The sequence below is a fragment of the Lissotriton vulgaris genome, chromosome 3_1 (assembly GCF_964263255.1).
Source record: "Lissotriton vulgaris chromosome 3_1, aLisVul1.2, whole genome shotgun sequence".
Taxonomy (NCBI): Eukaryota; Metazoa; Chordata; class Amphibia; order Caudata; family Salamandridae; genus Lissotriton; species Lissotriton vulgaris.
This window is the reverse complement of record NC_141689.1, coordinates 2,104,275,473-2,104,290,262: the sequence shown is the minus strand read 5'-3', so window position 1 is coordinate 2,104,290,262 and position 14,790 is coordinate 2,104,275,473. Positions and strand designations below refer to the sequence as shown.

Below are 14,790 nucleotides of genomic sequence, written 5' to 3'. Positions count from 1 at the left end.
ATATGTGATGCTATGCCACCTGATGCCGCTAGGGGACCGTATTGCTAGCACTGGTGCTCAATGTCATGTGGCCGGCCGGATGGTTGTAGGCCCGTATTTGTATCCTTCATGTGCACAATAAAGGTTTTCAAAAATTTAAAAAAAAAAAAAAAAAAGGAGGTATATGGACAGCAACAAAGTACATGACCGAAAAACCACATTGACATTACATTAAGGTTATACATTCATAGGTTGCATTCTGATAATATATATATCCCCGAAATTTGTGCTGTGAGTGGTCGCAAAGAAATTATTTAGGAGTGCGGCAGATTTCATGTAAGGTTCAAGAGGTTTTCCAAGCGCATGGGGTGGAAGGGGCATGAAAGAACATTTGTGCCCGAGCGTGAGGAAAAAAGAGAGGGAAGGAATATGCGGCAGGAATCACATTCAACAGTTGGTTACAATGAATCAATAAAAACGTTGGTGACAAGAGATAGAAGTGTTGCAGAGAAAGAGCATGTCAGAAAAGATGCTGAATGTGACATAACAAGCAGAAATGTAAACGGACGTAGACATATTTACAGTTTGTTGTTTTCCCGATGTAGGATCCAAAGGTGGGCGGGGTGGGCATCGAGAAGGGGAAGAAGAGCGAGGCTGATTTAGACGGGGATACGTGAACTTTATGCCGTATACAAAGGAGGAAAGTGAGCACTAATCAATCTGCCACGGTGCACTTGCGGGCAGAGAGATAGTGTCAATAAACTATCACAAAGGTTTAAAACGCATAAGTACAGGAGTCAGGCATGAGCCGGGATACGTAAACAATATGCCGTTTACGAAGAAGGAAAGGGAGCACTACTCAAGCATCCACGGTGCACTTGCGGACAGAGAGATAGTGTAATAAAACTATCAAACGTTTAAAACACATAAGTGCAGGAGTCATGCACGAGTAGTCTTAAATTAGCAAAGCAGAGTGGTAGATTGTTGGGGTAAGTGTTATGGGTGCTTTTTTGTGAGCGACGGTTGTTATGCGGTATCTTAACGAGGAATTCCAAAAGGGTGCTGTTATAATAGGGTCGTGAGAGGGTAAGTCAAATATTGGGCTGGTAGGATTTTGTGCCGTGATGGTAGGTAAATTTGTGCAAGAATAACTGCTAGGTATAGGCATTGTATATTCAGCTTACTAAAAGGGATTGTGTGGAAGGTGAGGTTATTCTAAGAGGGAGTAATAGTTTAGTGCGGGCAGGGAGGGTGTTTCGGCTAGGAGCGGGCAGTAATCGTGCAAACGGTGAGTTTGGTAATGTGAGCGAGCTCTCTGCATTGCTGTGGGGGGAGCGGGAGCACATTCCTTTGAAGTCTGATGTGGGGGCGGGGGAGCGGCAGCCTTTGAAGTCTGATTTGGGGGGGGGGGGGGGGGGGGGAAGCGGCAGCCTTTAAGTCCGATGCCGAGTCACAGACAAATGGTGGGGTGTGACGTGGCTGACCTCGGTCATGCGCCTGTCTCATATGAACTGTGTCTAATCCGCCGCTTTGGCAGACTTTTCGGACCGCTTACTAGAAGAATCGCCGGAGCAATGCGCAAGCGCATTGGCTCAGCGAGACCTAAAAATGAATGGAACTTGAATGGCATTGCTAGTGACTGTGTAACCTGCATGGAGACACTAGATGAAGCTTGTGACTTAAATGGTGAACGATTTGCCATTAGTTTTGTTATTCATTGGTAAAATAGTTCTTCCAAGCAAACTGTATTGCAATGTTCACTGATCAGAATGTACTGTGGTTTGTAGAATTTAGAGTTTCATTTTCTAAGACCTATATTAATATACCTTCTTTCCTATACATCTAATGGGTCAGCCCCCTTGCCTAAAGATGCATATAGCCACTCCTAAAGGTAGTGAACCAAAACAGTGCACAGTGTTGAGGGAACATTACAAAACGCCCCAAGGTTTTTTTTTTTTTAAAGCTGTAATTTTGAGGTGCTTGAAATGCTGCTCTGAGGGCGCCCCTCGAGGCAAATATACACATTATGAAAGACATATGTACAATGAACATTGGTATGTTATGTTTGAGTTGTATATAGTCTAAAACAAAGATTTTTCAAAAAGGAAGACAATCTTTTAAAAAATTGTAAATGAGATGCCAGTGGTGTTGAGAAAAAAATGTAATCTCTCACCATCAGGCTTCCCGAAGTCTTCAATGATACTTCTGGTCTGGGAGCTTGAAAGACTAATGTTATGCCGTCAAGTGTGGCCTGATCAATTTTTAACTTTTAATCATGATCTTTCTGTTATATTACTAGCAGGAACAATTTTGCAGCTTGAGACTACTCTAATGTCACATGCTGATCATCATCATGCAGTCTGACGGCCGAGCTTGAATAGGCATCTTGTTTAAATGAAAAAGGTTTTTTGACTGATCTGATCATATAAATGCAATCTTGCCAGTTGTAATTTCTAAGGCAAATGTACCTCATGTGACGCGCAAGAGTGGCAAACCATATACTATGATAGCACTCCAATTCGCCAGGATAAGTAAAATTGTGTCAGGTGTATCTAGGACAATGCCTATTTGCAATCTTATTGTTGAAGCAGGTAGGCACCCTTTCCGTTTTGCACTGTAAATGTTTAGTAGATGGACATGCTAGTGATAGATTGGAAATTAGTATACTCTACATGTGGAGTGAGTGGTACATCAACCATCAGAAATGTCTCTACAGCCAATGCAACGTTCAGTCATGATTGTCACTGTAGGAACAGGATGAGGGGCATTCTAGGAGTAAATTCTGCGGAATCTACCATTGTAGACTAATGCACCATTTGCAATAGAAACACTAGATTCTGACACACAAAACCTCCCAGAGCTTAAGGCCATTCATTTGCAAACCACTCCTGCTGTAGCCCTAAATCAAGACATGCAAGCATACACACTTCGTAATGGAATCGTTACGATGCTCCCAGTGTAGGTTACAAAAGGGAAATCCTGTTCTTAAAATATTCGAAGTGTCTTCCCTGTTAGATGTGCCACTTTCTATTTTTTTTTTAGTTATCACAATGTCGAAATGGTCCCACTCATACTTGTATTTGCCAAGTGTGTTGGAGTAGAAAGTACCTTTGAAGAGTGATTGCGGTATTAACCGCTATACCAACTAAAGGCTTGTTTGTACCACTCTTGCACTGTAAAAATGAATTCCGCTTACTAGTCAAAGTATGTGTAGAGATCTGTGGGTTCGATCCACAGTAGTTATGCTACTACCACCACCAATAAGCATTTGTGACAGTCTTATTTTAAAAAGGTAACACTACAACAAATGTTCTCCACCAGCCACAATGCAGTGAGGGGGTTCCCAACCTGGGGTGCCTGCACGCCCAGGGAGTGATATAGGTCATTTCACGGTGTGCAAGAAAGAGAAAGTATGCTTATATTTGCATATTCAATTGTGATATTACTTTCGTAGGGGTGTGAACATTAGTCAAACATTTGCTAGGTGTACGGGGCATAGAAAAGGTTGAGAACCCCTGATGTAGAGGTTCGGTTGTTGCTCTGAATGGGTTGGGGCGTGGAAATGGTGTGTTGAGTCACCAGATGTCACCTTATTACCGTAGAGGAAGGACATCCTGCATACCTTATTTTTTACGTTTTTGTTTGTACAGATTTAATTGGTCAGAATATGCCCTTTCCAGTACCACAAAGCACACCTAGTAACCTCCCAGTCGCTCTTATGAAGAATGGCCTCTTTAATGGGTCCCTCTTGTTAGTGTGCCATTAAACGTCTCAGTCAAGACGGAAGCCTGATCATCGCTCATAATAGTTTGTGGCTCTTTCAATCACTGATAAACTTTAAGCAGTAACTGGAGCAAACTCAAGCTACCTATTGGAGTAATGTTATGTCGCGGCCAGCCAGTGATCAGGTTCTCCACCACAAATGGCTTCCTAAGCAGTGCTGAATAATTAAAAAAACACAATAGTTTAAAAAACAAAAGTCAAGGTCATCATGATGCCAGACCATATAGTTCAGAAAACTATTAATGGTGTGATATATATAGCTAGTTGGTCCATCCTGAGAAAGCATTTAAAAGGAGTGCAGGCATGCCTACCAGATGGAGTACCTCTCACCCTGCTACAAGTTGCTATTAGGTTTCACTTAGTTGGCATGAGAGAAGTCGCACCTTAATAACGAGCCCACAAAACAGCAAATTTACGGTAACTGTGGCTAAAAGGTAGAGGAAGACCAGAGAAGAAGCACATAACCTTCCAATAATTTAGACAAACAGTTTAAAGTCCTGATTTCATAAACAACAATTTGCAGACAATTGAATTTGAAAATAACCATATGAGCAGGAAAACATTCATAAGAATTATACATGCAGTGGATGCATGTATAACGGACACAAGTTCATTTGGGAAATACATGAAGTGAACTGTGTGGGATGTGGTGGATTAAAACATACAGAACCAGAAATGGAAAGAACAACTTCTTCACTTTTCCACTCAATGTTATAACAATAATGATAATGACAACAGCAATAACAATACAGACACATCCACCAGGAAAGAGTCATGTTTTACTTACTGTATCACTGAAGAGAAAATATTCATGTGATTTGATGAATTCCGAGAAGAGAGGCAGAGTTTAGCTTTAAGCTACGAACCATCAGCAGACAGTTGAGTGAACAGCTAGGAAAAGCGAAAAAAATGATCAGCCTTGGGACAAAACAACTTTCTTTAATAGATGTGAATAGTAAACGAGTTCCCAGTCAGTAGACTAGTCGATAGTGTCACGACGAGAAAAGAGTAATGACATAATGAACAAGTTACCTACCTTCGGTAACGATAGATCTGTAAGAGACTTAGATTAGTAATGGATTCCTCACCATAGAATTCTCCCCAGGCGTCCGACTGGATCCAGAGAATTTTCTTCAGCAGTACTGCTGCACGTCAGTAGGTGGCATATGTCGACTCCGCGTTAGTCAATGGCATCATGGTCGCTGGAATGACGTTGTGGTATCTACTTAGACGCCGCCCCTGCGCGCGGACCTCAGTTCTTTACAAGATATTTAATGTCAGAAGCTCAGAGCCATGCAAGATACTGACCACTGGTGCACAAAACTAGGGCCCTGAAGGGAAGTCCCTTATCCTAGTAGTCCGTTTACAGAACAGGGTGGATGTGTGTGGCAGCGAGGAATCCATAACTAATCTAAGTCTTACAGATATATTGTTACCGAAGGTAAGTAACTTGTTCATCTGAAAGATACAACTAGTTATGGATTCCTCAACTTAGAATAGATACCCCAGTAATACCAGCGCCGGAGTTGGGTCTGCGAATCAAGTTCACGCCAGAAAGTCCTGGAGAACTGAACAGCCTAAGAAGCGGTCTCTCCGGGCTAGGCTGTCCAGCCAGTAGTGTTTGGTAAACGTGTGCAATGAAGCTCACGTAGCTGCCTGGCAGATGTCATGAATGGGTACTCCACGTCCCAAAGCTGTAGTAGCTGCTGTCGTCCTGGTGGGATGGGCACGCAACACCAAAGGATGTACCCATTTCGCTAAGGAATAGCAGATTTTGATGCAAAGAATGACCAATCGAGAGATGGTTCATTTTTGCACGGCCCGACCTTTCTTAGCGCCCACATAGCCAACAAAGAGCTGGTCATCCACCTGAAATGGTTTTGTGCGATCCAAATAGAATGAAAGCGCACGTTTTGGATCCAGACGGTGGAGCCGCTCTTCCTCTTTAGAAGGTGTTAGAAGGGGCGATCCCAGGGGAGGACAGAATCTGTACCTGACCACCCTGTGACCCACCTCTCCTAGGAATGCAGCCGAGCACTGGCGGAGACCCTTCTGCGGAAGTGTCTCGTATCTTGGATCGTACGCGCTGAGCTAGCACCACTCGACAAAGAGACACCACACCGTAGGTGCTGAAGAACGGATTCTTTATCTAGTAAGGTATCATGATCTTTATGATCCGCAAGGTTCGTATTTACAATTAGAGCAAGGGCTCATAGAGTCTCGGTAGGGGTAGTGGGACAGTCTTAAGGATCAGGGTCAATGTAGGTGCGTATCCGGCGCACAGCTCTCAATCCAAGAGCCGGGGGATACGATAAGACCTTGGGTCCAGCCGGACCAGAACAGTCTCTGAGCCGCGACAAAGTCAGCAGGGCTCGAGCAAGGATGTCGGTGGTCTTACAATCTTTTGGGGAGCCGCGATCCAATCAGCAGGGCTCAGGTGTTCTCAAGGTTGCAAGGGAGCCGCGACCATGTCAGCAGGGCTCAGATGGTTCAGGCAGAAGTCTGTCTCTGCCAGATGGTAGCCGCAACGATGTCAGCAGGGCTCACCAAGGTTCCAAGGTCAGAGTAGTTTCTTCTTCGATGTTCCGTTGAGCCGCAACCACGTCAGCAGTGCTCCCTTAGTTCCATGATTCAATCTGCTGATAGTCCCAGAGCACCCCTTGTTATAGGTCTGCTCCTCTTTGATGTCCGGAGTCCTCACAGGCAGGGGTCTTAGCACCTGGGGTCGCTTGTCGGGGTTTCCTGCCACGCAGCCCTTTGATCCTTTCAAGTTGGATCTGGAGGGATCCCAGACACACAGTAGGCGTGGAGCCAGCCCTCAAGGAGGATGGAGGGGTGATCGAAACCCATCTCTCAAAGGGGAGGCTGGAGGTGTGATAGACACTGCTCCTACCTCTCTCGCTCACGGGGAGCTCTCTACCCCCCCCAACCGGGCATGGCGCGTCTAGGGCCGAGGTCACGCTGGGGCTGGGGCGGCCATCTTAGGTGTAGGGGAACGGTCACCGGAGGCCTTCGGGCCGTTAGGGTTTGGGTGCGTCCGGTACCGGGAAGATGGGGGGTGAGGACGGGGAAGTCTAGTGTTGTCTGTGGGGTCATGGAGGGAGTGGGCCGGGTAGACCGTGATAATCAGGGGCCTGGTGTGGTGCACGGGTCAGGGTTGGGTCACTACGGGTCAGGGAGGACCACACCACAAGGCCGGGTCTAACAGGAGGTTGCGGAGGCGGAAAGAAGGTGGGCAAAGTGATGGTCTGTCCTTTGTGGAAAGAAGTAACCACTTTAGGAAGGAAAGAAGGCCTAGTGCGAAGAACAACTTTGTCCGGATGATCAGCCAGGAAAGGAGGCTTGGAAGAAAGCTTGAAGCTCACTCACCCTCAGAGCAGAGGTGATGGCAACCAAAAAGTCAGTTTTAAGAGTCAAAAGTGTGAGAGGACAGTTATTCAGCAGCTCAAAAGGTGCGCACATAAGGTAGGTCAGAACCAGGGTCAAGTCCCACTGGGGTATTATGAAAGAAATTGGAGGAAAAGTGAGTAATGCCCTTAAGGAAGCAATTTAAAATAGGAGACTTGAAAAAGAGAAGGCTGATCAGGAAGACTAAGAAAGCCGAAATGGCCAAAAGATACCTTTTAAAGTGCTCAGAGCATAGCCCTGCTGGGCCAAAGAAATAATGAAAACCTCTGAAAAGGGTGCTGAAAGGGGATCGACATCCTTTACTATGCACCATGCTACAATTGTGTTCGATTTACAGGCGTAAACCGTTTGTGGAGGGTCGCCTGGCTGCCAAGAGAACGTCAGACTTTGGGAGGAAGGTCAAAAGCGGTCACCTGCCACCGTGCAGTCTCCACGCAAGGAGGTGGAGGCTGGACAGGTTAGGGTGGAGGACTGTCCCCTGCTGCTGCCACAGAAGATCCTTCGAATGGGCAGTCTGATCGGAGGATCGATGGCAATGTGCAGAAGCTCAGGATACCAGATTCTTTGTTCCCAGTCCAGAGCCACAAGAATGACTTGGGCCCGGTCACGCTTGATCTTCAGCATTCTGGGCAGAAGTTGTATAGGCAGAAAGGCGTGTAGAAGACAGCAACTCCACTCGCAACAAAAAGCGTCACCTAGTGGGTGCCGCCTTGGAAATTCCAACGCACAGAATTGCTGACATTGCGAGTTCTATTCAGTGGTGAATAAATCTAACCAAGGCTCTCCCCACTGCTGAAATAGACCTTGCACCACCTCTGAGTGAAGATGCCATTCGTGATCCATCATGCACAGGTAGAGGAGTTCGTCCGCCCTGGCTTTCAGAGAACCTGCCAGGTGTTGAATCACCAGGGACATGCCCTGATGTCCCAGCCACTTCCAAGAGACGAAGTGCCTCCTGACTCAGGGTCCATGACCCCACCCGCCCTGTTTATTGCAGTACCACATGGCGGTGGTGTTGTCTGTGAACACCTGCACTACTCTCCCTTTGACCGAAGAAAGGAATGCCTTCAGTGCAAGACAGATCGCCTGAAGCTCCAGAAGGTTGATGTGGAGCCCAGACTCAGCCAGAGACCAGAGGCCTCTGATTTCCGCCTCTCCCATGTACCCGCCCCACCCCAGAAGTGATGCATCTGTCACCACTGTGAACTCTGGTTGAGGAAGGGAGAGGGATCTGCCGTCAAACCAATTCTGGTTTGTTAGCCACCACTGCAATTGGTGTGCAGTGCCCTCCGAGATCTGGACACAATCGGACAGGTTCCCCTGATGTTGTGCCCGCTGGAATTTCAGGTCCCACTGCAGAGCCCACATATACCATCTGGCATGGTCCACCAGCAAGATACAGGAGGCCTTCAGGCCCAGTAGGCTGAGGGTCATCCTGACAGAAACCCAGGATAGAGGCTGAAAGATCGGAATCATAGCCCGAATATTCCAGACGTGCTGCTCGGGAGGATAAGCCTGAAACCGCACTGTTGAAAAGGAGCTCCCGAGAGGGAATCAGACAGTTGTTATATTTCATATCGGTACCCTGATATAGGTCCAGGGAACATGGTACACTTTCCCTACATCATCTCCCCGTCATTTCATATGAATGAGTCTTATAAGGACATAACTCCATATAAGGACAGAATGCCTTATAGGGACATAACGCCTTCTAAGGACTGCAGCCTTTTATGGATTAAACCCTTCACCTAGTTCCATGCAAAGGGTGGGTTTTCCCCAATCGATCTTGCTGAGACGTCATCCTTAGCACATATAAATAATTTATGAGTACACTCTCCAGGAGGTATACTTCACCTTTCTCATCGACCCACAAGGATTTATCCCCGTCATCCTCATACTGCAGCATGGGTAACACGCACATAGACTATTATTACAGCACCGGCTATCAGTAGTCCAACACACTGACCAGAGACGTTGCAGCTCTGACATGCAATCGCTCCAGCTGACAGTGGTCTGACCATCCCTTGCGAGGTGTCTAACTCAAGTCCAGGACGAAGTCCCACTCTCACTATTTAGGTAATGGGGTTCGACTAAATCCTATTTAAATTCTTGGCTCTTAGATTCCTGGCTCTTAGACTCTTTTCGCATCTACTCGCATGCTAGGTACATTTAGGTACATCTAGACCGGCATCTCAGGAGTACGCACTTTATTTTATAAATCCATTTTATATTCATTTATGCGTTCATGACTATTGCAAAATGGTAGATACTATCCTTTTTATTCACTGTACTGCTGCGGATTATACATCTCTGCTACTGTGTCACAGTTGTAAGCAGCACATTTGTTTTACATGAGAAGAACAACGGTACAATACATTTTTATTGTAAACCCGCCAGACTGCTTCTTCCGTCTATCTCTCAGAGCAAAACAAGCAGGAGCGAGTGACGTTGTGAAAAACAGTATATTGTTTCCACGAGTCTGAGGAATCAGGGTTTGTTGTATGCCAAGGGTGCCAAAAACAAATCTGATAATAGGAGATTCTAGTGGCACTGCGAGCTTATCCATAAATAGCGCAGGTCCTGCATGAAGGGTACTATAGGACTACACTACAGTGTAACTTTGGGTCAGCAGAACCCATTGAGTCGAATTCTTCCAGCTTCTGACAAGGGAGCTTCACAGGTACTGACACGAAACTGAAACTTGAAAGGCAGCAAGCGTTGAAAGTTTCATATTAGAAGCAGAGTATGAAGAAGAGGTGTTCTGAGTTTATTTCCTCTACACAAGCCATGGCATGGTTGTTAAGGGATCAGACGGGTTGGCTGCTGACTCAGTCAATAAGCCTTTTTAACTGGAGAAGTAATCTCCAAAGCCAAGATAACAGAGCAGCTTTGTTTAAAGCGCTCAAGAGAGTGGTCAGCTAATTTGCACCATGAAGGCGCACCACATCAGAGGACTTTAATATCAACTGTGGCTGGACATCCCTTGAGTATCCAATATCAATGTAGTTGGCGTTCATCATTCTGAAGGCCTAACTTATACACAGGTATACGTGGACTCCTTGGAAGGGCAAGTTTGTGGAGATAATTGCCTTCTGCTGCAGAAAATGCCTGGACCACTTGGGTCTCAGGTGAAAGATGCTTGGAGAAGAAAGTGTCAGTAGGGGCTGGTTTAAAGGCACCTGTGCAATCGCTGCTGCAGAACAGGGCTTTCCTCAAGGTTCCTTAAACACAGGCACCGAGTTATTGAAGGGGAAGACACTTCGATTGCTTGATGGACAGGCTTTCAGTAAAGAGACTGAATTCAAGCTGGTAAGTATGTATAGGTATTTCAAGCAATGTTCTGTATCACAAATGGAAAATCAGAATGGTCTACCAATGAAGGCTGTGCATGGAACGGATTCCCCCTCTCATTCCCACCCTAACCCGTCTCCCCCAGGAGAGGTGTTCGAGGAGGAGGGCAGTTTTCAGCTTTGCTATCATCATTTGAATCTCTAATTGAAAACGCTTCAATGCCAAAGCGTCGGAGTAGGACCTGAATAGATTTGCCATATGAAGCATCTCAGATTCAAGCAAGCACTCCAAGTGATTATGCACTTTCTAAAAGATGAAGTCCATCATGGCATCGGAGCTATTCAGACCAGAGCCAAGAATGGTGTTGCAGTTGAAGCCATCCATTTGGCTGGTACAGGTGCTTGAGAGGAGTGCAGCTATAGAAACAGGAGAAGCTGTGGGAGTCTGGATCACAACCACCTAACCTGAAACTGCTTCAAAGAATCAATGTAAACAATATTTTGCCACATGCAATTCCTAAACGATCATACCACCATATCCTGTATGTAGGACATTAGCAGTCTCCTTCTTTAGAAAGCAACAGGTGTGGGTTTGTTCACAATGGCTGTAGTGCATTTTTAGCGGGTAGAGGCAAAGTGAGGGTAGGAAGCCTCAAATTTCTAAAGGCAACTTAATTCTCTTACTTCTAGTCCTAGTTCATGGTTTGTCATTGTTAACCGGTGTGTAGATCTTTATGCTACACCACACATCTCACACCGGCCCAAACCAACTGCATTCCCCACCAGGCAGAAGCTAAGATCCCTAGATGCATCACCCTGGACGAGAATCTACAACACAGGATTTGGTCCTGCCCATCCTTAAATCACTATTGGGTAAAGGTAGACAAATTTCTCCTTCAGATCACAGAGCTTCGCACGGTCCATGTACGAAAGGCATGCTCACTCTGTATTTTTAAGCAACGCAAGCCTCACAAAATACACTCACGCTTCTCCTCTCAGGTACTTCTCCTTGCCAATGCACTCTTACCTTAAACTGTCACTAACCCATAATCCCTGTCCCCGCATTCTCCCTCCCAACCAGGCTGGGGGCCAGGCATGGTGTGGTCCGAAGATGTGGTGCATCAGAGGAGCATGCCCTCCACAACGAGGTGGTGAGTGGTCAGCACAAAAGACCCATCTCCCCCAAATGGCCACTCTGTTCTGGGAGTTTGTGCAATGCACAAGTAATGACGACCTCCCCTTATGAAGCCTAACAAGATATTGTCCTATTCACTTATTTTAACTCCTCCCCGCCCACACACAGGCATCTAAGGTTGTACTGTGTGCTTTTAACTAATCAGATCCCGCTAAAACTGCTCCCACCTCCCTCCTTCCATAGATATCCTTAACAAAACGAATCCCGCTGCGCCCTTCCTAAATGTTTTCCCCATCCCTTTTACACAGTTTTCCCAGTTCCACCCATTGTTCGAAATTTTGACAACTGCATTGGAGATTATAAAGGTGCACTTTATACACATTATTATTCATAATGTATTTACACACTGGATTGACATGTTCTATATACGTGTTTTTCTCTTGTTTTGCCCTGCAATGACTTTGCATGAGGAAGTGTATATGGGATTTGTCCTATTGTCGATTGTACCTATTTCTTTAAAATCGGAATTAAAAAAAAAAATAGTTGTTTAGATTCTGGAGCAAGAGAATAGAAAATGAATAACGGTGGGCCAGATTGACAAATTTAATCTCATAAAATGTGAGTGAAGAAAAAGAGATGGAAGGCTACTACAAGTCACTTATACCAACTGCAACATTCAACAATGTAATGTAGTTATTATCACCACCACCACAAGGAGTTTCAACTTTATCTTTGGCCTGTCAACAGCGCACTCTTCATGCTCCAGCAGTGGTGGCCTGAAACAGAGCTCTGTTCATACTCCAACAGTCGCCTCCTCTGGTCTTGCAATGCCCAGAATTTCTCACCAGGGGTAGTGCTGGAGAGCTGGCATCCCTTTAAAACAGTGCTTTTTAGGACAAAGACGGGTCCGAGGGTTAATTGTCACAAATGTGATGCACAAGAGCAGAAAATGTTGCGCTCAATGAGCTTCACTGCTATACACAAGCCTTCAGCAAAGCCCAGGCCCTATCAGCCAAACGGGGTAAAAAAAAAAAAAACTACACCTGTTGGCTGGGTCTCAAACTTCACAATTTTGAAAAAAAATATGTTACAATGAAAAGACCAACTGTACAATCAATAATAATAAAATCCTAATAATAATAATAATAATAATAACACGACTACCTAACAGGGCTTGTTGCCGTTTCACTAGAAATAACCAGTCACAAAAAATTCCAATATTAGTCAACTGGTGTACAAATGTATATACCGGTTCATTATTACAAGGCATATGATTCGCCATTACTTATTCACTAATGCACTGCATGTTTGACTTTCTGGAAGCTCCTCCAACACTCATGGCATTCAGCTCAAGTTGGCCCCTTCATTCCTAACCTTCAGAGAAGATTTCAAGGTGGCAAGTTCCACTATCAATTCGGAAGCATGCTCCAAACTACTCCTTCAAATTTAGCAATAACTTACTTCTCTGGGATTCTTGCCCCGAGTTCATAAAATGTGTAGCCCACTGTCTTCAGCAAACATCCAACCAGTTGTAAACCACACACATAAATGCTGGTTATATGCAGCGCTCTGCTCCTCGTTTTTGTTTGGTCAGCCTTACATTATGAAACCGAATCAAATAAACTGAAAAGGTTTATCACATAACTCAACCACACTTTTTGGTCTTACATTGCAGAATCATTGGAGTGTTCCCCAAATGCAAGTTTGCTGCCAATTTTCAGAATTTAAACTGCCAGCATCTGAACCGGACATGGTGTTCATATAGAGAAGGCAGCAGGAAATGTGACCAGCTGCATTTGTCCCACCGGTGGGAGATGTGGACTCGTATTTTCATGGTTGTAAGCTCTCAATTTGTAGACTTGGGTAGAATATATAGAGGACCCCTTCCATTGAGAGGAGAAAGGGGTGGTGGAGAAAAGGATTGGAGAAGTGCCTGTAAAAGAACTATGCGGTTTAGGTATTTTAAACAGAACCATTTCTCAAGAAAAATGGCTTTTTCAGAAACCTTTGAAGGGAACCCCATACGTGCCTAACCCAGCTCTCTGTACCTACCCAAAGGGAACAAACATATGGTGTTAAGACTCGCCACATGAATTCCAAGTGGCATGCTTAAACATAGAGTCTTCGTCCAGATAACTAGTCTATCTGTAAATGTAAATGTATGTATACTTGTAAAGCGCACTATCACCTGACAGGCATCTTGGCGCTGTATACCGCTGTGGAACCCTACCTGGCTTTCCCTGTGAGATGCTCCCTACTGGGCACCCCCAAGGTGAAACCAGGCACCCCAGCGCTTTAGGGCCGTTGTAGAGATTAAGCAAGCTATTGCCCAGAGTTGCAGAGTGGGGACCCATGATTAGAGTAGGCACCGAGGCGAGAATTATCGAGTCCGTGGACAATTGAGCCCAAGACCCTGCCGCGTCGGGAATTGAATCCTGGTCCCTGCCAGACCTCTGCATCAGGGTCTGCCGCTCTAACCATTGAGCCACACTTGAGCCACACTTCTCTGGACAGGCTCAACCTTGGTAACCAAGAGAGCTCTTTGATGTTGATGGGGTATCCCAAGTACAAATCATCTATGTTGTCCTAAAGTTGCTTTTATTATTAAAAGGGACCTTGACAAGGTTAAAATCAGGTGGTGGGTACACAAAGGAAAATTTGTGTCCTCCATTTCTGGGTCAACATGTTTCAGCCATTACGCCAACGCCTCTTATGGCTAACTGACTTTCGTCCAGTCCTCGCAGGGATACAGTCAGCATATTAAATATGGTGTGCATTCAATTGCAAAACACTCATTCACCCTTTGCAAACATACCATACACACCCATTTGGTCTATGTATTTGCATTCATATGTTGGTCTGAGAGACAAAGATAATTAACCAGGTAAATCATAATATATGTTTATGTGTGGGGGCATGGCCAAGCTGGATACGATGGCAGACGCGCTCTGCGGAGGCTCCGCAACCAGGCAGACCAGAGGACAGCACCACCTCGTCGTTTTGGGCCGAATATCTACCCAGCCGATATCGGAACCGGGTCCACACGCAGAGGTTTCCAGATAAAATAAATAAATAGGTGTCTGCAACATCGGCAGAGAACGCAGTAAAAGTCTCACCTTGGGGTCCGGTAGCAAGATGGAGACCACCCGCATCCAACCTTGACCTGGAGGCGGCGGAGTCCCGGAGACACACACG

General features: G+C 45.5%; 1 protein-coding gene across 3 annotated transcripts in view; it reads right to left on the bottom strand.

Annotated features, from left to right (window-relative positions):
* FRYL (FRY like transcription coactivator) overlaps window positions 1-14,790 on the bottom strand; it is a 2,483,143-nt gene that overhangs the window by 2,338,108 nt on the left and 130,245 nt on the right. For all 3 annotated transcript variants that reach the window (XM_086962669.1, XM_086962670.1, XM_086962671.1), the window contains exon 2: window positions 4,550-4,653. The gene's annotated coding sequence lies outside the window, so the exon portion shown is untranslated. The remainder of the gene's footprint in view (window positions 1-4,549; window positions 4,654-14,790) is intronic.